Raw genomic sequence first — 22,964 nt, forward strand, 5'->3', positions numbered from 1 at the left:
ATAGCTACATATCTTGCAACTTCGTGGCCATGAGCACCGATTGAGACACTCGGATTATAATATATTCGCCGCGTACCACGATTAAAATATCAGAATTCTTTATTCATAAAAAAAGATTATCCGCCATATAAACTTCATGTTATCTGTAATGTAAAAAAATTTCTTGAGTTTTGAGTTTCTTGAATTTTAGGATTGTCCGGATAGTCGTACATAAATTATAACTGCACTGAAAATAAATCGGTTATAGACGACGAAGCGCCGCGGTCAAAGGACTAAAGTTTCGCGGTATTAAGGTATTTTCAAGACGATTGCTTCTTGGAGCAGGAAGTGACGAGGAGCACACAGCTGGCGAAATTTCAGGCACCTGGTGGAGGAAGAGTAGTCTTTCTCGAGTGGTCTGGCCGCGATCTGGAAGAGGCGGCGTAAGGAGGCGACGGTGGAAGAAGGTGAAAAAAAATTGGTGATCCCCTTCTCTCCTCCTCCCTTCGAATTCGGGGTAGGAGTGATGTGTGGACCAGCAGGAAAAGCAGAGGAAGGGGTTGCTGAGAAAACCGGATCGAAGAAAGGTGCTTTCCAAATGGCTCGCGATTAACACTGCGGTATGCGGAAGGGTTGAGGGTACCTCCGAATCTCTTTTCTTTTTTCATCCCATTTTTTAATCCCCTACTACGATGCGAGGGGCGGTTACGGTAGTCCCGTTAGGTCAGCTCGTCGGCAAGCTGCCCCTTAAGCGGCGGTGGTGTGGTTACGGCATCTCGTTTTTTATTCCTTCATTTCTTCCGCCTCTTCGCAACCCTCGTCTAACTGTGGTCCGTGTAATCTACGCGCAGCTTCCGCGTTTCGGAGACGGGGATCGTTTCCAAGGACTCGATCGTTCTCACAGTCTTCGATGACGAAAGAACCGCTTTTCCTGGACAAAGAAATTCGACCTAGAGATGTATTTATAACACGTAGCATATACATCAATAATTTCAGATCATATACACGAAATTTTTTACATATCCATTTTCCATTATCGTTTATTGCTTATAATGCTTATATATTGCTTTCTTTAACATTTATAACAATCTACAAAATTTAATGTGCATTTTTGTTGCCATCCATTTGCAGTTATTTCATTAATAAGCTTGCTAATATTCAAATTTTTATTTTATTTTATTGTTCATTTATATATAATTTGAAAAATATATTTTTTCAAAAGACTTCTTTATTCAAATATTTTTTTATCTTGGTTTCTATTATTAATAAAATTTATTTTTATAATGATCACGCGCTTGAGAAAAGCTAAATGGTAATACTGAATATATAATGAAACAGTTTTTCTCAACAAGTCCTCAACACCAATTACATCGAGATTTGATGCTCTTTGTTATATGAATTAATTGCTAGCGGCATGATGTTAATATCAAATAAGGTGTTAATAAAGCGCAAAAAAGTGCAAAGGACAATTAATGTGCGAGGAACTAATTTTAACCGTATTATATGCAACTGTACTTGTATCTCGACGTGTCTGGAAAATCACGTTTTATGTCTATTCATGATTGTATTTAAAAACGGAATGTAAAGTTTACATTAGAGCGTTCAGTATAATTGTGCAAAAAATAATTTCCATTAGTTTTAATTTTAATTAACGTTCCGGGTTATACATTACAATCATATTGATATTTTAAGTTACGCACAACAAAAATTTTTAAATGTAAAATATAAAAATAAGTTTGTTAAATAAAATTCTATATAAACACTAGATATATAAAACGTAAAACTAAGAAACACAAATGGCCGATAAATTGTAGCCTTAAAAGCCGTATTGCGCTTTTGACATAAATAACGCACGAATCTGTTTGGCTTTTATGATGATGTCATGTTTATATTAATGTGATGTTTATCTTTATAATATCGTGATTACGTTTATCAAGATACGTTTCCAATTAATGCTGAAAATGTGTCGCATGGCCGCTGCGCTCTTAAATTCCAACTAAAACAGTCAGAATCTTCGTGTTTTAGGCATTATAGTTGACCGTATTTACGGTTGTGGTAACGAATGAAAATATAGGCGTTAACACAGGCAGAAAAAAAAGCACTTTTAATACAAGAAATACAAAGGTTAAAAGCATAAAGGATACAGAAAGGGTCAAAACCGTATATCTTACAACGTGAATGAGCTTGACCACAATTTTGGTATGAAAACATTTGTACTTTTTAATGGTTGGTCATTTACCTTTCCTCAGCCACTTTAAAGAATTAACCTCCTAGCGTGAACAAATTTTTGTATTTAAGTGTTACAAAAACTAAAAATATAACTTAAAGTTTGATTAATTAATGTAAAATTTATTATCTTATTTATTATTATTATTTTATTATAAGAAATTAATTTAATTTTTATAAGACATTGAAATTTATCTATAATAATATTCTTTATTTTAACATAAGAATTTTCAATAAATTGTACTGAAATTGATATGTTGTACTAGCTATATTTTACTGAAATTTATGTTTCAAACTTACATTCTTTTCTTTTAAAGACGATTTATATATATAGCTCAATATCTATGGTAACAAATCAATCAGCACAAAAAGTCCATCGGTCTCATAAATATAGTTGCGTGTCTGTGTAGAATCTTCTTTGAAATAGACTAAAAAGGAAGTAGTCACACATAAAAATGCAAGGTCGTGAACCATAATTTAATAGCATTTGCAAATTTTTCCTTTTTTAAGAATATTTATGTCTTTTTTAAGTATCTTTAAGGTTCTCTCTGTTGCTTAATTCAAAATCACAAGATCGTCGCTTTCCTCTTTGTATAGGTCCCATAACGGTATTACAAAAAACCGAACATACCTGATCTGTTAAAAGTAGATCATATATTATAACACAAGAAAGAGAGTAGACGCGTAAAATAAAAGGCGGCAGTAAACGTGAAATAATAATGATTTAAAGTGTAAACAATTCATTTAGGTTTTCTTTGAACAGGTACCATACCGAGTTCCCACATTTTTCACAGAAACATTGAAATCTATTAAGGAATGAAAAAAATATAGATAAGAATAATCTTCAACTCATTGTCAGTGTACACGTACACATACTCGACGTATGCATTGATAAGCTTTTGCAATTTTCTTCTTAGACATCTACAAAAACAATTTTAATAAACGCACAGTCGTACAGATGTGAATATATTATAAAGAGATCCATTAATAAACTGCAAGCATATCTAAGCGAAGTGACCGTTTCTCATCGCAAATCGCGACTGAGAAAAACTTTATTATCCCGGCAATCTTAGTTTGCAAGAAATACTTCAGGTGACCTCGACTTTGGTTGCAACAATCATGCTGCATTATTGAGTTCTGTGCGGCAATTACGATTAATTTCATACCTACTCTATGTGAAGATAAAATATAATAATCCAATTGTAAATAATGCTGTAAAATCAATTGACGCAGACAATTCTACATAATAAGAAGCTTTTAACCAATCGAATTTTTCTCGAGATCATCTAGATCCATGAATCTAATTATGAAAGATCAAAAATAAAATGAAAATTTATTTGTAAAATAAAAGCTCTTAAGTTACAATTATTTGACAAAATTAACATTTAATTTCACTCAAATTTTGATCAAACGGTATTTTGAAGACTCTTTAAAAATTTTAAATTCGGAGTTTTACATTGAGATGTCAAGAGCTATAATGTTGAATCAACAGATCGTAACAGAAGATGTCACCGGAAAGTTTAATTCAAATGGAGATCAAAAGTTCTGTAAGTGACAGTTATTTAACAGATATAAATGCAACAGCGAATGAATATCTTGGCTTCTTTTGCCGAATGTCAGAAAAATTCCATTCTGGGTAAATGGCTCTCGCATGATTAGATATTGTTAAGTGGAAAAAGCGACAAGTAAGAAAAAAAATCGTTAATCAAAAAAGGCACAGCATGGATTGAAACCCTACATCAACAGCGTGTGTCGGCGTGATATGGACGAAACTGCACATCGCATCTGAGGCACCATAAGTCGCCTGCGTTTATGGAAGAATTGAAGGGAGAGAGAGCCGGCGATCTCGCTGGATAGTGATGGTGGGGACACCGGCAGAAGGGGAAGAGCGAACAACCCGAGAAGAGAATCCAGTAACCTAGTGCCTAGTCGCCTGGTGGTCTGCAAAAACAAAAGAGATGTGCGCGTGCCACGTGCCCTAGGCGCTACCAATCCCTGATATCTCGTGATTAGCACCGATACTCGCAGCGATAACGCGAATTTCTTGTATAGCTTCGAGAAGAGGGTGAGACTGTAAATCGCGACGCGGAGTTGTTATGTTGGTATATAATCGCCTATAATGGAAAAACGGAGGATGACAAAACAATAAATCAAAAGATACAAGACCACCAACAGTAAAAACATCATCTTAGGGTTATTATTTTCTGCTAAAAGTTAAGGCTAACCGTTTAGCTGTAAGTAATAATTACGGGTGAATCAAAGCCCATAAATATGTTCCTTGACTTGTGAAAATGTCTCAGTTTCTATAGATAGAGATAGCTTGGTGTATCTTTGATGAAGTAAAACTGTGATTATATCATAATCCTGATATACCTATATCACGTGTAGGAGATCTCTTATGTTTGACACGATTTTCTGCTTGTTCGTACGTTTGCCGGTGTTACATTACATTGTACAGGTCACATGTAAAGATCAAAGAAACCTCTTTATTGAATATATAATACATTAGAATAGAATAAAGAGAAATCGATAGTCTCTCGCTCTCAGAACGATCAAAAAGGCAGCAGGGCAAAAGAAAGAGGGCGGAAAAAGAGCATTCAGAAATGACTCAATTATAGAAAGTCGAGAAGTCGTTCACGGACGACGAAATAGTTGTATTGCATTATCCTTGAAGGCCGACACAAAGGAAGCGGTGAAGGAGGTGACGGAACAAAAAGGGCTATCACCAACGCTCAACAGCTTTGTTCCATATTCTTTATTTTTCTCGCATTTATCATTTTTCTTGTACAAAGAAAAAAAAAAGAAAAACAAATAGCTACGATCTACCTATGATTCGCACGGGAGCGGAAGGAAAAATTAATTTAAGAGACAGTTTTCGGAATTAGAAACTCGTTACCAACGCCGTGGATCTTAGTCGGGGTAACGTTCAGACGTACGGCGACAATTGCGGCAATTCACGATTAATAATAGAAACTATTGACGCGCTTTTCCGAACGTGACCTCAAGTAACGAACTCTTATCGGCCTTACGGATCGTTGCGTTCCAATAGGGAAAGGTCACGGGGATCATATGACGAGGAGAGAGAGATATATGATACGGTAAGACCGCCGTCGGACGCGCGGCGTCGATCGCGGTCGATCGCGAGCGTCTCGATTATCGAGGTGTCGATTTTCCTCGAGATAAAAGGTACAAAAATATATATTTATTTATATTGTGTATGTCTATATATATCTCTTATCTCTTTCTTCGCTTCTCCTTCAGTCCCGCTTGTCTCTCGCACATGCATTTGTACAAAAAAAAAAAAAAAGAAAGAAAGAACACTCGCATCCTTCCCCGTGCACGCACGCGTTCGCCTCTTTACTCGCTAAAAGAAAACGCATCTTCGACTACCTCCTCCCGCTCGTCATTCTCGCTTTCATACTCGCCATCCCCCATGGTATACTCGGCGTCTTAACGAAAAAAAGAGCCGCGAGAGAAAGAGTCCCGAAACACTTAACGAGTAACAATGGAAAACAAGAATAATATCAATAATAATAATTGAATAAAAATAATAATTATAATAATACAATAGATTAATGATAAAAATAATAATGGTAAAAGATGATAATAAGAATTAGAATAATAGTTAAGGAGTAAGAAATAAAGACAGAACGCGAACGTTTACCTATGTGCTACTCGATCGTTGTGGTAATTAAGAGAAATACGGTAACTCGTACACATATACGTAGGTGAAGAACACGCGCTCCAGCTCGCGCAAAAGCGCGGCTAAACGCTTCGGTCCGTGTTTGTGCGTGTGCGCTCGTACGTGCTCGTGTGCGAGAACGAGTTGCAATGAGCTCGCGCACCAAGCGAGTCGATGTATGCGAGGAATGCAAAGTACGCGGTCGTCGTGGTTCGAAACGCGCGAATCGCGCATTACGATACAGCCGACGGAAAGAAATTATGTGTAACAATGCGCAACCGGTGTATGCACTGCGATCGCTTCCCGATAATAATCACGAAGGTGTCTGATCGATTTCGCACTGACTCTCGAAAGACATCGCCATACGTCGCACGAGCGCGAACGATCAGTTTGCTGGACATTCGTGTATCGTCTGTGTAAACGGCGATTTCTGCGCGCGGATATTACTTTTTCAAGTCTTCGCGATTTCAAAGAAAACCGCCATTTTCAAATTTATTATAAAACTGTGAAAACCGATTAGTATTTTTGGAAATGGACATTAAAATTTTGGAAGCTAATTCAGGAATTAGTTTTTTTCTGATTGGCTACAATTCTCGCATTTTCTTAATTTTTAGTTTCAAGAATATTAATCGTATCCAATATTTAGAAGTAAGTCAAACAAACTTAACTTGAAATTTTTGCCAATTTTAATAAAATTTGTTCATCAATATTATGTCTAAATATTTAAATCGATTAAAATAATATATGTATACACTCAAAAAAAGCGCAAATCCTGATACTCATTTATTTTTTGAAATTCGATAAAACTTGCTGTGTGTGTTTACGTTTAACTTTTATTTTTTAAGTAATATGCGTGTTTAATATGTGAAATATTAAAAATCGCTGAATATAGACCTCCGTATAAATAATCAGGATCGATCTTACTTACGATAGCAAAATGATTTATTGCCTCGTCTAAATTTATCTGCTTTAACTGCATAATTCTCGGTAGTTTATATAACGCGAATACTAAAGAGCCACACCAAGAGAGGAAACGGGATTTTTCTAAATAATCAGCTCTGTTTATACTGTTCAATCTATATGTGTAGTGCTCGACGATATCATCGACATTCGAAGCAACAGGAAAAAGATATATTAACGGTGATCATATTAGTCGCAACAACGTTGATAGTGTAGCGATAACGGTAATAGCGCGATGTTGTTGCATGCGTAAATGTCTCGATCACTGTGGCAGACAATACAAATGGCGATTAATAGTAGCAACAGCAATGATAATGAGGATAAAGCAGTATCGGACGGTAAGAAAAGTTTTTTCGGTGTTAACCGAGGCCGAAGCGTTGCTCTTCTCGTTGCTCTCAAAGTTGCGTTTTATTATATGAAATGCGTTTCCGCGTGGTCACCGTGTCTTAACGCGCGATATAAATTTCAAAAAATAGAGCATCTTGTCGTGATTACTACATCGGTAGTGCACGGCGGATCGCGGAACATTCGTGGTGTCACAAATATCAAAAGAAACGAATACGATCTCTCCCGAATGTTCACATTTTTCGCCCTCGAAAGTCGCGCGTGTCTCCGCAAGAGACAGAGATGAAGAAAGAGATGGAACGACTAGGTGGTGAATTTCCATGGCAGTGTAAAGTTTCTGATCCTTCCATTCTCGAGTAGACTTCACTATATCCTCGTCATTGAAGATAAGAACGATGAAGTAATTCGATGGCAGTGGTGTCGTTGCTGATTGATTCCTAAAACAACCAATAAGAAATAACTCTATTAATTCAAGGCTCGTTAATAACGTAGGATTAGATTGACGTAATACGAAGTATACATATTACAAACAGAACACTATTAGCATAAATATTTATGAATATAAATAGATTTTAATAATAGTACATCGCCACACATAGCAACAAAGTATCTAATTTGAATTTTTATCTTTCAATGTATCCAACTGAAGTCAATGCAGGAGATTAGTTATCGGTAATTAATACGGCAAATTACGATATTATAGTAACCTGCGGTTTGTCACGCAAGTAGGAATAATTCAAAATGTGACAGATATAGTGCATTTACGGAGGGCGCTGCGTAAAACAGAAGTTGAAATGGGTGTACGTTGGAATGGCAGGGGGAAAAACGAGCGGCGGGATATTCTGATCTCAGCGAAGGCCGCCTAGTGCATTCTAGGCGGGCAAAAACTGCATAGGAAACCACGCCCTGACAAACCGATCGCGTATCCTCAGGGACAATTTGCCGGCAACGCGAGAGAGCATATACATATACATACACATATCCGCACAGCATCGGCTGCACGAGATGCACCATGCACGTCTAACAGCGCAAGAATCACTTGCGCTTCCATTCATTCGCGCGTGTGTCCGCGCGCTTCCTACAGATAATATACTATGAAGCGTGTGTAACAGCACGCGATTTAGCCGGTTCGCATGCGGCGCGATAAGTGGATTGCAGTGTACGAAGACGTAAAACAGACGGGCCGAGTGACCCGCTGGCTACCCGCTACCTATATCCTGCCTACTTGAGGCCGACCACCTTCCAACCACATCAGCCTACCTGTCTACGCCTGTGTGCGCTCGCTAGGTGGATAGGTGATAGGCGCGCTTTATCGCTAATCGATATAATATATCTTCCGGCTGGTAGAATACAGCGAGCATAATATGCGCGCTCGAGCTCGCGCTCGCACGCGCGCCGGACAGCCTTCGTGACGATTTTGCCGAGGTCACTTTTATACTCGCTCGATCCTTTTCTTTGCCGCGCGTCATTACGGAGGAGTGAAAGAGAATTCGAGGAACGGAAAGGTAAAGTCGAGAACTATCGTAATCCCAGTGCAAACGTATATAGATTTCCACAAAAGATTAAATTTTTTAGAGAATTTATCAAGCGATTGATTGTGAGTCAAAATCCGTAATGGAACTAACGAAAGTTATGAAATATCATATCCTACTCAAAAAAGAACGTAACAGTCGTCTAAAGTAGACGCGTCGAACCATCGTCATGGCTAGAAACGGTTATTCGAGAGCGAAGGGTTTCACTTACACTTTCCAACTCGGTTATTTCTGGGCCAAGTTCGGCCGAAAATGTGTCATGAAACGCCAGTTTGCTCAGGAGAAAGCACTCTCGAAGCGGTAACGACGGCTGCGGGCTGCGGGAGCAACGGCGCTAGTGAGACCTAGGCCAAGATCAGCTAACGCGGAGAAAGAGAAAATAAGGAGAAGCGCAGGTACGATCGCTCCCTCTCCCTTCTTGTACTCACACGCGCGCGCGTGCAGTCGTGCACGCGTGCGAGGGAGGGTCCAAGGCGGGCAAGAGAGGAACGGAACGAATGGCCAGGCTTGGGTCCGTCGGAAAAATAAAACTAGGCAGACCAGAGCGGAGTCCGTTAGACCGCCTCCTCTGTAGCGTACTCTCTTTCTTTTTCCCTTTGTGTTCTCTCCTCCCTGAGACCCGAGAAAGAGCGAGAGATAGACCGCGCGCGGTCTGTACACGCGTCCACACGCGTCCACACGCGTATGCGTGTGCACGTCGACAAGGGAAAGAAAGAGAGAAAGAACTTAACCTAAGGCACGAAAGGAGTCCGTGGCTCCGGGCATGGCGCTGCAGTTTGCCCCTGAACTTGGTTCTCGGACTCGTCTGACTCAACGTTGACCTACTTTCTTGGCTTTACTTCTATCTTTACGTCTCGTGCACCCGCTGCCACCGCGAGTGCTCCGCACTGATTTTCTCGCATCGCGGCCTAGACTGTTCGATTAAATTTCGCTGCCCTAGATATGCGGTTCACTCGCGTGATCCTCCGTAATTGCCGCGAGCCTCCGGTGCGACTCTACGCTTCCGCGTAACCCCTAGAAAGCACTGAGCACTTGGTGAATAATAAATTTCTCGAGACGTGACGATAACACTTCAAGTTATCCTTGATTGTTGCTTCTGCAGAATTGAATTTCCCGATCGAGTGGAATCGAGTCGAGACTGTCGAGAGCGCACGCATGATTGGCTCACGGGGGCGTTATCCGTTATCTCGCCGCGTCGTTATTCTTGCACGGTCGTGATAAATGCGACACGAGAACGTGAGACACGTCGTCTATCGCAGGGCCGCCGAGACGGCCGTGTCAGACTCGTCGGATTAGACGTGCAATGGCAATGTACAAGTACCGAGATAATCGTTAGTTTATATAACAAGTCATTTCCCGCGGCCACGTGATTTTCTCGTCAAGGCGATCCGCTCACCATCACCAACGCCAACGGCGCTTCTATCACCATAGACCGCCGCGCCGTGGCCGCGCCGTGCGCTACCGCACGCGAGTACAATTGCTCAGAGGACCTCTGTACAGTCTGCCTCGGTTGGAATGCCCGCATGGGGATGTCGTCATGATTGGCCCATTTTCATCCGCAGACACGTAGTCATTGATTATAAATATATGTCAATTATCGCACCAAGGATTACTGTAATCGTCAAGGAAGTACGCCGTGATTGCTTATTTTTGCAGCATTAGTGCTCTTGGCCATTTATAACAAGATGTCACCAGTAATTGCAAAGATATTAGTCGTTAGAATATCTTCATAATATATCATAGACCAACACCAACGATATATTGGAGCAACTTAATTAAATTTATGCGTAAGAGAACACAAAACTGAGGGTCTACTTCGGTTGCTGCGAATTGCGTGATACCATTTATATAGTTTAAAACTTCAAGATTGAAATTCGCGAATTAACGAATATCAAATCATTGGTATAATTTTATCAAAGTTTTAAACTGCTAAAAGATGCGTGTGTATGTATTACTCAATCGAATTACACGATCCGTATTGACTAATGTTTGTAACGTTTAAATAAATTTATACTACGATGGTAAAAGTATGTCATGTGGCATGCATGTGTATCCAAGAGTATTGTCGACAATGTTCAATATAAACGTTTCGTAAAGTCTAAAATTAAAGGAATTTGAAGTTTATCATATCTTAATAAAATCTAACAGAGAAGACATAACATAATTACTAATTATGTCAGACAGATTTCTAAAATAAAATCAGTCTACATGTAATATCATCTGTCTGTGATCTTTCTATCGATAAATGAATGATTTAATTTTGAATATCTTTTGCTATAAAAATCCTGTTGACCGAAATGTTCTCATGTACAAATAGTTATGATTGGAACATTAACGATCGATGCTCTTCTCGCACCTTTTTGTCTCTTTAACGGACACACGTGTCGATTATTAAAGAAGCAAAAAGTTCAGCTCCGTTGTCTTGGATTTTAAGCATTTAAGGCCAATTCCGCGGACTTGGTCTTCGTAGGTGTTGCGAGAGACCGATGCATTCCATAGAACATCGGTAATGGAACGCTAAAGAAGCTGCTGCTCGAGACCCGTGCGCCGTGCCGCGAGAACGAGCTAAAGAGAGAGGAAGAGAAAAATAGAGACGAAGAAAGAGACAGGAGCAAAGAGAACGAGAAACGGAGAGAGAAGGAGAGAGACGAAGATAAAGACGGTGCGCGAGGGTGTGAAGGAAAGAGCGGGACGAGAAGAAGAAAGAGAGAGAGAGAGAGAGAGAGAGAGAGAGAGAGAGAGAGAGAGAGAGAGAGAGAGAGAGAGGGAGAGAAAGAGTCGAGGCAAAGGTGGTCTTACCGCCGTAAATGCCACTGGTTGGCATTATGCCGCTTGCTTGGTCAGACCTTCGATGCATCGAACACATCCTAAGATGCCGCCCGATGATGAGTGCCTGGTATAATCGTGATATCGTTCTTTCTATGGGACTATCGGGTGCTTCGAGGGAATTTCGTGTTGCATGAGCCACAACGATGGCCCTGGCCCATTTACCCTTAAGCTAAGCTCGCGTCGCTCTACGATGCAGACGATATTGGCCTTTCGGAAATTTTTTCGCGCCCGCTCGCTCGCGGATGGTTAAATACGATGCGCGAGTGCTCGCGCGCTCGCTCGAGAAAGGTCGGCGGTTATCGAACGAGGAGATTCCTTTATCGCGTGAATAACATACTTGGAGGAGTCAAACGTGGATGGTTGATGGTTGATGGCGTGCTGTCGCAAATATATACTGAGAGATTGACGATGCAAACGATGATGCAACAGGATCAAACGAAGATAAATCCGACATTGTCGTGTCGCATTGGCAACATAATTTTCCTCGATCTCCGTCACGGATCGTCGATCTTTGCTAGATGGAGAATGTTATAATCGGTTCAATGGCGAATACGATAGCGCAAGGTTGAGCATTATACACGAGGCACGAGGCGATCGTCATGAGTGGGAAGGAAATGCAGGATTTTCGAGAGCGGACCAGACGCGGTGAACTGCGAAGAAAACCGGGGAGAATCTGAAGAATGTTGACGTAAAACTTCTCTGCCCCGGTTCGGCGTGGCTCATCGAGCGTGATCTTGGATAGGACAGCCTGATCGCGTGTTATTCTAGTCAACTATATGACTATAATCGGCCACGCGGCAATACTCCCGGCTCCCATAGGAATAGACAAGTCCAAGCACAGTAGATACCTCGTAAGGTGAACGAACCTCCGAATCTCCTGGACATGAGAAAAAAGAAGGAGAACCGCCGAAAAAAAAGGCGACCACTGCGGGAGAGGACGGAGTAGGTAACAAGGGGGAGGAGGAGGCAGAGATGGCGGAGGAAAAGAAGGAGGAGGTGTTGGAGGAAAAGGATGATCGTGGATGCTCGCTATAGAGAGGAAGATAGGAAGATTGGAAGGGGACCGGGGACGACGAGAGCAGTCGGCGTCTTGCGTCTACGATCGTAATGCCGCGCGATATCTCTTCTCGTGCGTCGTAGAAACGCATCTTTATGTGTTATCCGTGCTTTAGCTCGAGATGTCCACTAAACCGATGATATTGCGCACTCGTTCAACACGTATCGTGACTTCACGCGCCCACCCCGACGTTAATTGCAACCGAGTCGATTTATCCTATTATCGCGGCAGTTTATGCCGCAATGTCGGTCGTTGAATACCGACCGGCATCCAGTATATACAACGGCGTTTTTCATACGCGATAATGTTGCCGGTCAAGTCGACCACGTGTCAGACACGTGCGATGATGCTTATCGGATTATTCGAAGGAAAAGTATCGCTCCGAAACGCTCTGAAGAGAACTGCCAGGTGATCGTCCATCGAAGAGATAATATTCGAAGAAATGTGATGAGATGTCACATATATATTTATATAAAAATGTAATGCACATATGTAATATATATATAATAGCGAGTAACAATACCCAAATGTAAGCGTTTACACTTTATTTTGTCATATTGACACGTAAACGCAACATATTGAATCACATATATATTCCTCATATGCATACACGTGTTCGACAAAGAATTAATTGGCCCTTCGAAGAGAAATGAGAAAAAAAACACTATAATAAAAAAAATAAAGATTAACATTGACCGTTCACTTTAAGTAAGGTCCGTCTTAATTTTTCTGCTCGTAGAGAAAAGTTTGTGTGCTGCGTGCACGTGGGCCGAAACTGCCACCATATATCCGACCACGTCCACCAAATTCAAATACGATAGCGCTATTGTTATGCGTGATGCGTTGCCCGCGCAGAAGTCTGCCTGCCAAAATCCGCGAGCCCGTCTGCCTGGGTTCGATAGCATCGCGGCGCCTTGTTTTAAAACCACGACCGATGCGTCACGATCGCGGAACGAGGAGTACGATTCGGTACGCCTATTACTGCGAGGGGGAGCGGCGTAAGAGGGAGGAAGAAAGACGGCGCGGCGGTGCGACACGGGAAGAGAAACCGCGCGTTCGAGTAAGAGAGAAATGAAAGAATGTGCGAGTACGTGCGAGAGTAAGAGAGAGACGATTGGCATGCAGGTCGCGCGGTATGTTGTCCTAGGTCACGCGTGATCTCTCTCCTTCTTCCACCTCTCCCTCTCACTCCTGTCATTCTATCCCCATTCTTCCTCTTTTGCTTTCCCGTCTCGGTATTTCTGTACAGCAGTAGCAGCAGCAGCAACAGCAGCAACAGCAGCAAGAGTAGCAACGGCAGCATTTTGTACGTTCTATCTCTGCAGCTTCTATTTGTCTATTATTCTAGTAATAAGATCGTACAGCGAGGCAAACATTATGACGGCGAATAAACGGAAGCGGTTCGAAATTACACCCGGCGACGGCGCCTCCGGTATACGCCGCACGCCGCATTAAAGTAAGGGAATGGAGTTCTCTCTCTTTTTCTCTCCTTCTCTCTCAACGACGTGCACGACGCTATTGTATACAAGTTTTACGCCATAATCGATTGTCATAATAAAATAACATCGATTGTCTCAAGTTTACGCAAGATTGAGTATTCGATATCTGGAGATATGTATGTATCTAATACATATTATACATCTACGACCATAATATGAGGCACGTTTCATTGACGTGATAATTATTTTATCCGTCATGTGCATTTGATTCTTTGCGCATAGCTACAATTATAAATTTATTCTTAATTAAAAAAAAAAGTAAAGTATAAAACATATATCTGTTCTACATAGTTTTGAAATAGAAATACAACGCGATACATCTATCTTTTAATGTGCAAATATTCGTCGAGTAATCACGGTAAATTGCCGCGCTGCTCTTGTACACACCTTGCGCGAGAGCTAACGAACGGTTTGGGACGCACCCGGAAGAGGTTCGTGTATGCGAGCCGCGCAACCGCGCAGAAGAAAACTTTGAAGAATCTGCCCACGTCCGCTCCCGATTGAGTCGAGTTCGTCGACAATATCGCTCTTATTTTCCATAAAAACTAACGCACGTTCTCCGGAAATCTCGCAAAGATCGCGTTGATTCATTCGCGAACGAGCGAAAAAACAATGACGGATCGCGGCATATATCGCGGCTTGTTTCCGCGAAACCTAGGGGATCCCTCGAAACGGTCATCGAGGAGGAAGAGGAACGGTGGCTGACCGAGCGGACTTGACTTGAGCGAACGGACGAGCGAAGGAACGATCGCTTATTCCTGACGAGGAGAGTACGATCGACGGTATGTGCGCGCGAGCGAGACGGTGAATGCCCAAAACTCAGGTGGTGTCAATGAACTCGGCCATGTGAGGAGTCAGTCGGGGCCTCCTCCTCGGCTATACTCACTATATCGGGGTCTTGTCTTTCCCATGGGACCGAGACTAATTTCGTGACTTTGCGAAAGCGACGCGACACGCCCGCAAGTCGATAATGTCGAGCGCGACGGATTTCTAGAGCGATTTTTCCAGGATTTCTCTATGTACGATTTTATGTACGATTATATTTGGCGACGAGACGCATCATTGCATGCATGATTGCGAGCCGGTACGCGCCGAATATTTGTGATATAATCGCTTGCGCGAATATTATTTCGATCGTGATTAGTATCGCGTAGTTGATTATTAAATAAATTATGCGAAGATGTATTAATAATTATTATGAAAACTTGCTAGCAGAATATAATTTATTGCAAAAGTTCTTTTAGAAATTCTGTTTGTTACAAAAGATCGCGTAAGTATATCGTTAAATATATCGACAAACGGATAGAGAAAGAGATTTTTGGCTGCAATGTATCAGCAAACTGAGAGATATGTGCATACGACTTGTTTTAAATTATTTTATTGGATCTATCTCAAATAGTAAAAATAAAAAAGATACTCAATCGTGGGTTTAGATGGTCGCAATTAGACATGATGCTACAGCTCGTTTAATTGCATGCCGGAACATATTCGGGTCTATGCTGGAGGTAATAGCGAAGTGAATGGTCTAGACTGACTCTCAGAGGGGCACCTGCTTGTAACCGCGACAAGAAAACCGAGTAGAAAGGATAAAACACGCATTTACAGCAGTGAGATACGCTGCCTCGCGTATATTCCAACGTCCAATCTCACGTCTGTCAAAATTAGACAACCGGTATCGACCACGGGATTCTATCAAGGGTCTCCTATCTCACCGATCTCGATTAGATCGCGGTAACCAATGGGTTGCAAACATAGGTATCGATATAGGATGAGGTGACGTAACGTTGAAGAATCAAGCGGTCCCACCTCACGTGAGTCTCCTCCTGCCCTGTTCCCCCTGGCGCTCCTCTTAACTGGCTCCCTCCTCCTTTTGGATCGTCGGTCATGCGCGGGTCATCTTTGAAGAAATCTTTCTCCCTTCTTTTGCAATCTCGACGCGACCACGGTTACGTCGGAGATGGTAGGAAGAGAAGGTGAATCGCGGAGTGAGAAGGAGCAAGGCTCGCGGAGGTGAGAGAGGGTTGACCGCCGAAAGAGAAGCTCGCGAATAGTCGCAGTCGCGAGCAGTCGCGACCTGATCGCAAGCTCGAGCAAATCACTCTCATAGATTATGTAACCATGACAAACACGTGCGAGAATAGACAAGTTATGTTGTAGTAATTGAGACAGGGTCCAATAAAGCTAGTACAATCGAAGCAGATCGGTCGAACAATTGCGATTAAAACTGACATCGCGTAATAATCTAGCTACGCAGCTAATATTAATTTCGAATATTTCAATTAAATAAGACAAGAAACACTCACCCTGTACGTAGGCAGATTCGGCATCTTCATTGACATTCCACATTTACAAGGAATGTCCGATGTCGTCCCTTACGAATATGGATGCTCCATCTCAGTCTCCTTAGGTTGGAAGATGAGACTTCCTCTCTTCCTCTCACTTCTTCCATCATTGATGTCAGTTATCACCAATCTACAAGGATGTTTCCTCCGAATTTCGGAGGTTTTGATATCTCAGTACTGTCCGGTCGGATCTAGACCTCCGGTAGCAGCCATGTCGTGACCTTGAGATATCTCTCGAAACTCTTTCCTACTTCCTCGATTCTTCGGGACCTTCCTTCACCTTCTCAATACTGACCGGTTGGATCAAGTCCAGCCATGTTGCACAATTTTAATTGAAAGTCAATCGAAAGATATATTCGGAGAGATATGGATATATGTATGAGCGGTCTTGAGAAACGCAGTTATTCGACAGCACTTCAATACAGACCGGTGGGGTCCAATCCTCCTGCTGCCATGTCGACGATAATGATCTTCAACAACACTGAAAGCGGAAGTATGTAGTTGCTTGATCGCGAAGAAAAACGTCTTCAGTAGAGACCGGTGGGGTCCAACTGCCGAGCCATATCTTCTTACTCGGCTCCCTTGGAAAGCTAGCAGAGCGTTACAGACACTTCTGACACTTCAAGTAGCCCGTGCGATCCCGTGAAAACGGCAGCTCTGAAATGTCCTGAATTATCGGAAATCTTCAAGATGATCTCGTCAAATGAAATGACGGTACGCGAACGGAATGATAGTCGATGTGATCCACGAAATGGCCTGCGGTCTCAAGTGTGGCAGATCGATCGGGAAACGGTGAATGAATCGCAAAGAATATCACGCAATCCGGAGACGACGATCGAGGAGGCGGACGCTACCGGAAAAACTGAAGGGACCGGCTGCCGTGTGTGCGTGACCGTGCCCCACAGAGCTCTGACAGCTCCACGGCGAGTGGCCTCGCTTAAGTCTCGGCGGGCCCCCACCTGTCCGACTAGGGGCAACGGCGATTGGCCGTTGCTGTCGGCTACAGCGGCAATTGGCACTCCGACCGAGCTTTCGGAAAATTTCCCCCGATATATCGTTCGGTTCGTAAGCCCAACCTCCACGTGTTCGCACTGGGCCTCACGTGGGGAGAAAAGTGGGATTCGCCAGACCAAAAGAAAGGAGAAACTCTCGAAAGAGAGGAGGTACCGCGGATGGATCCACAGGAATTTTTCAAATCAGAATTAGTCGTCAACGGTAAACGATGATTATTAAACTAGATAGTTAGACGTGAGGCTATCAGCACATTTTAAGATCCGATATGCTATATGTAATGTCCAAATATCTGTTCAGAAAAGGGACTGTTTTGTTCGGGTTTCGAATAAACGGAATATATGGGTCGTGAAATATATGGCCTGAATGCATATAGCCGATTCAAAACTTCTTGAAAAAACGACGTATAATTTACAGTAATATAAGCCTGATATTTTTATTCACTTTCAACTTGTTGCGGTTTTGCGAATAAAAAATTTGGCTCATATTTGTTACTCGCACAAATATTATGTTATTGTAATAATACGTAAAAATATTTTAAATTTTAAATACGTTGCGTGAGTCGAAGCTGTTTCATTATCAAAAGCGTTGGCGGAACTGCTACATTGTCCTCTAACACTATTTCTAGCGTTAGGTAGTAGGATGGATTCATTGACCTCACGCGAAATCGATCGAGAAGTTATTATTTTAGAAACCATGTCCTCGAGCTACGGCATACCACAAAGTTAACGATTTTCCTACATTTGATTTACATGACTATATACGTATGTATATATTATGCATTTTTTTACGTTGTCGTTTCAAAAAGTAAATGAAGTTAACAAATTTTACAAACTTACAAGTAAAAATATGTTGTCACAAAATTGTTATTATTAACATTGTTGAGAGGAAGCCACGATTAAAATTTTAAATTGTTACAAATAAATTTATGCTATATTGACCGGAGGTACCGGAGCTATAAATTATTGTATTTCTGCATTCGACATAGGAAAATTTATGTCAATCCTAAAACACAATAAGAAAATTTTTGCTCATTACCTGACAGTAGATAACTGATAAGATAATTGATATCTTATTGCATTAGCTTCAATTATAAAAAATTGCGTGGCGAGAAAACCGTTCGGATATAGAAAATCGTAAAAGAATCACGGCAAGTGTTAAAATGTTTGTTGCATATTGAGATTATTATTAAGCGGATTAAGAGCAGCTACAGAAGCTACTCTCCTTAGGACCCAACAGCTGCAGCGTGTCCCCTCGTTTGTGCCGAAGGCATTGCCCGGTAGGCCGGTTTATCGTCATTGTTCATTCTTTGTATTCTGCCATTATATTCTAATGATATAAGTTTGAATAAAGCAACTTGAAAGTTTTAGTAGCAATACCAAACTTAATAAAGTTTTATTTAAATAGAAACTTGATAGGTAAATGTACCTTAATTTGAGGTGTTTGTGTAATAAAAAAATTCTACTCCGTTTTTTAAGAAATTATTTTATATATATAAAAAGATAAAAATAAAAAATAAATTACTTAATAATTTTATTAAATTTTGTCGTTTCAATGCGAATAGTGATTATCAAATTATTAGTTTAAAAATTTATAAAAGTGAAAAATACTGTTAATATAAGAAAATGATATAATATATATCACAATAAAATTAATTAAATAATCACAAGTGAAAAATAAATATGCATATTCGTTAATGTTAAAAAACGCAAAAATATCTATATTTTGAAAATATAGATAAAAGACTGATCAAGACTATATTTTGATATATTCTTTAATAAGTTTTCCGCCGAAGAAAAACACGAAAGCAGCGTAACATCTTATATAGACAAGAGATCAGAATACCATTTTTCACTAATCTCAGTGTACTTAAATATGTATGTGTTTTTTTACGCTCGCCTTCAATTTAATCTAAATGTGATAATCTAAAGAGTTTAATTATGGCATTAGTTTAATACGTACTAACCGGTCCCGACGTCATTGCTCGCTCATCGCAAAATCGCTCGCTCGTTGACGGGTGCATGCTGCATTTAGAACGAGGGGGACAACTCTAACGGAATGAGAGGACGCGCGCCAGCGTCTCATCTGCCGATACAAATTAATGCACGGTCCAGCTTATGGCCGTGCATGGATACCTATAGATACGCCGCGCCGCCGCGATACTTGTGCAGATTGTAGTTTGTCGTCCGTCGTCGCTCGCAGCTACGACTTCGTGTTACTAGGATAAAAGGTGAATGACTCGTTGCTACTTGGTACTCATCCCACCAACAGCATCCCGCTTTACGTTTGGAGGGGTAGCGCGTCCTTCTGCTATGCCCGTGCACGGTAGAGAGGAGAGAAATGAAATGAGAAATAAAGAGAGGCGAGAGAAAAAGTAGATAGAGGAAGATCGAGAAAGGAAGAGAGAAAGAGGGCGATACGACGATCATAAATTACTTGATCATCCTCAAGGTTCGATTTGCCGGCCGCGTGCATCTCCTTGTTATACACCGCGACATCATTAAGGCCACTTTTGAGAGGAAATATAGATCTAGCAGCGTTCATACGTATACTTCCTGCTTCGGTTTTTCGTATTGGTCGCACGTGAAACATGCGGCCGAATATTAATCACAACTGCGTTACATTGGGCATTATTAAATAAAGGAGCTTACAAACATGCTCTCTTGCATCGTCAATGTGTGCCACAAGTGCAACTCTGGATGTTTCATTCGTCATATAATCGAAATTGGCTTTCATCACTTTGAATAATTTTTACATGAAAATATTGAAAATTATTAAGTGCAGTGGTGCGTGCCTAATATCTACTAGGTATTGTAGACTTCGCATTATAGATTTCACGTTGATGGACATCTGAAAGTATTAATAAAATTGTACGAACAAGATAATCATAGCCTCCTTATATTGTACGTTATCTCGTAATGTGCGTTCCATCTTGTACATCATTGAAGATGTTACCAAGAATCATGTAAAGTTATCTATCAATAATCCGACATGTGATCAGATGTATACTTGTATAATACATCTTATATTGTTCATACGTATTATCCTATTGATGTAGATATCAAGATACAAAAGCGGCAGTTAAGATCCGGTAGCCGCGTATATAATAAGGCCTAACGATAATTAATCGTATATTTCGAAAGATATATGTAATTAAATAATGACTAGCGATATCTATTGTTTATAATCTTGATATACTAAATATTTGACACTGTCGATATTGGATATTTGATTTTTCGACAAAATCGTTTTTCAAAATTGTAATTGAGTATCATTGTTTAATGAGACATTTGAAAAATAACGACCATCTGTTGAATTTACGACGAAGAGGATGTCGGTAGTCGACTCTTGCAGCAATTCAGACACCCTTTTTTTTCTACTACGTTGTGCTTCTATATGCCAACGGCGATTGTGCAAGATACGAACCTGCCTACGTTACCTATCGAGGTTTGCGTAACAGGCAACTTCGAAACGCCGTCCTGATGTGGATCTTCTCTTATAAGCACGTAACATCCATGAATTCAGCGTAGTAAATTCAGTCGACTTGATGTCCCGATAAAGACTTTCCTGGGTTCGTCGTTTTTGGTAAAATATGGCTTATCTGTTCTTTTTTGCGGATAGTAATTAAATATAAGTTTGAAACATTATATCTTTTCCATTCGCGCTAGCCATAGTTCCTTTCTATATGTACCACTAGTCTTTAAATGACTGCTGTTGATTCGCGATAGCTACTTACAAGCTTTCGGATTATCGACCTTTTCAAGGTCTAAAGTAGACGCGGCCAAACTACTTTGGATTCTCTTAGATTTTTTTGGGAATAGATCGTGGGAATCATTAGAATTACTCAGAAAAAAGAACTATATAATGTTCGATTCTTTTTCAATGTCTGCACTGCTTTAAGTTCAACGAACTCTATCATAAAAAACTCTATTATAACTCTATTCACAACATATAAATATTTTACTAGTCTTGTTTTCATATATTCAATAAAATAGATCTTTTGGTAATTAATTTTTTAAGTGTATAAATATAAGCGCTTTTCAATGTAAAATGTGATGCATTTTCAGTATCTGGCAATTTCCTTTAGTAGAGAAAACCAGTCTCTCATGTGGGACATGGATCCACTCAGGAAACGCGGCACCTCATCAGCGCGCAGTGGCGGAGTCATCTCAGTCGTCGCAGTTAAGGAACGGTGATCTTAATCGCGTCGGCGTTGCTATGATCCTAGGTCATCGAAGGACTCGCCAAGTCCAGACGCGCGTGACCACGCTGAGTTATACTTCGAGTTGCTCCATTAGCAACTGGGAAAAAGTGAAAGATATTATGAGAGAAAGATGTGAAAGAAACAGAGAAAAGAATCGGAAGAAAAAAAGGTAAGGCGATGCCAAGAAAGGAAAGAAGATAGAGCGAGAAGGAACGAGGAAGAGGAGACGACGCGAAGAGGGTGACGTCGGTGGCAAGATGCGAAGGCGAGGGAGGACAGGAGAAACTGAGAATAGAAGAGAAAAGTGGGGAATGTATAAAGAGGGAGGCATAGGATGAGAGAGGTGGAAGAACCTGAAAGGACGGAGAATGAACTAGAGTGCAAACGAGCAATTGAGATGGCAGAGAAAGAGAGAGATAGAGAAAAAAGAGAGAAAGAGATGAGAGATGCAGAGACGCTCGCTCGAGTTGTCGAGGCGATTGTGCCGATGTGCGTGGCAAAGTTTTGTGTCGGGATCTCCCTGACCTAACCACTCCGCCTCTCCCGACTCGAGTCGACTTCGTCGTGGCACGGTCTGACTAGTCGACTATTTCCTAAGGACTATCTCGTACAATGGCGTAATATTTGCATCGTAAATCATGGATGTCACCACGGATGGAGGTGCGAAGATTCTGGTCGAATTGGCCGAAAAAAAAAAACAATTTGAAACAGACTCTCAAGAGTGTTGTATTATATATCTCGAAAAGGCTTTTACATTGACCCTCATAAAATCTGCTTATTTTGCATGTGCACGTATAGATGCGTGCTTGAATGTGCGTAATCCTCGATTTGTGAGGCGTCGCAATGGTCGCAACATCGAGATGATACGCTCGACGACAGTCGCGTGTTTACGTATCGCATGGCTCGCATTACCGGCGACGCGCCTTCTCATTGCTTTGCTCCGCTTCATTCTCGCTTCGGTTGAAACTCCAGCGAGAGCTCGCAGCCGCTCTCAGCGCGACGCAATGCGCAGCCTCTAGGTCGGGCGTTCACCCTGTCCCGAGACGATCTCGCGTTCGCGAATGTTGAATCTCGATCGCAAATTTCATTCTCTGATAACGAACGCGATTTAATTTCAACAGCATTTTTTGATGCTACCAGCTATGTAAATCAGTTAAACTTCAAGTAAAATTACAGCAGGTTTTGAACGATATAGGTATGATACAAAATATGAAAGAAGAAAAAATATTATAATTAATATCGCGTTTGGTATTGTGTTATTTTATATTCATGTTTATATTTAAAACATGATTATATAG

General features: G+C 41.1%; 2 long non-coding RNA genes across 2 annotated transcripts in view; both read right to left on the reverse strand.

Moving 5' to 3' along the window:
• Positions 1-22,964, reverse strand: part of LOC143902349 (uncharacterized) — a 44,365-nt gene that overhangs the window by 6,812 nt on the left and 14,589 nt on the right. Inside the window, exon 2 of the long non-coding RNA XR_013258339.1 lies at positions 623-910. This is a non-coding gene — a long non-coding RNA (uncharacterized LOC143902349). The remainder of the gene's footprint in view (positions 1-622; positions 911-22,964) is intronic.
• On the reverse strand, positions 4,946-17,350 carry LOC143902347 (uncharacterized). Its single transcript, XR_013258336.1, has 2 exons — positions 16,413-17,350; positions 4,946-7,629 (listed from the first exon to the last, which is right to left on the reverse strand). It is a non-coding gene; the product is annotated as an uncharacterized LOC143902347 (long non-coding RNA).

Source organism: Temnothorax americanus, unplaced genomic scaffold, assembly GCF_048541705.1.
Source record: "Temnothorax americanus isolate GAGA-0224 unplaced genomic scaffold, ASM4854170v1 Scaffold4, whole genome shotgun sequence".
NCBI classification, from domain to species: domain Eukaryota; kingdom Metazoa; phylum Arthropoda; class Insecta; order Hymenoptera; family Formicidae; genus Temnothorax; species Temnothorax americanus.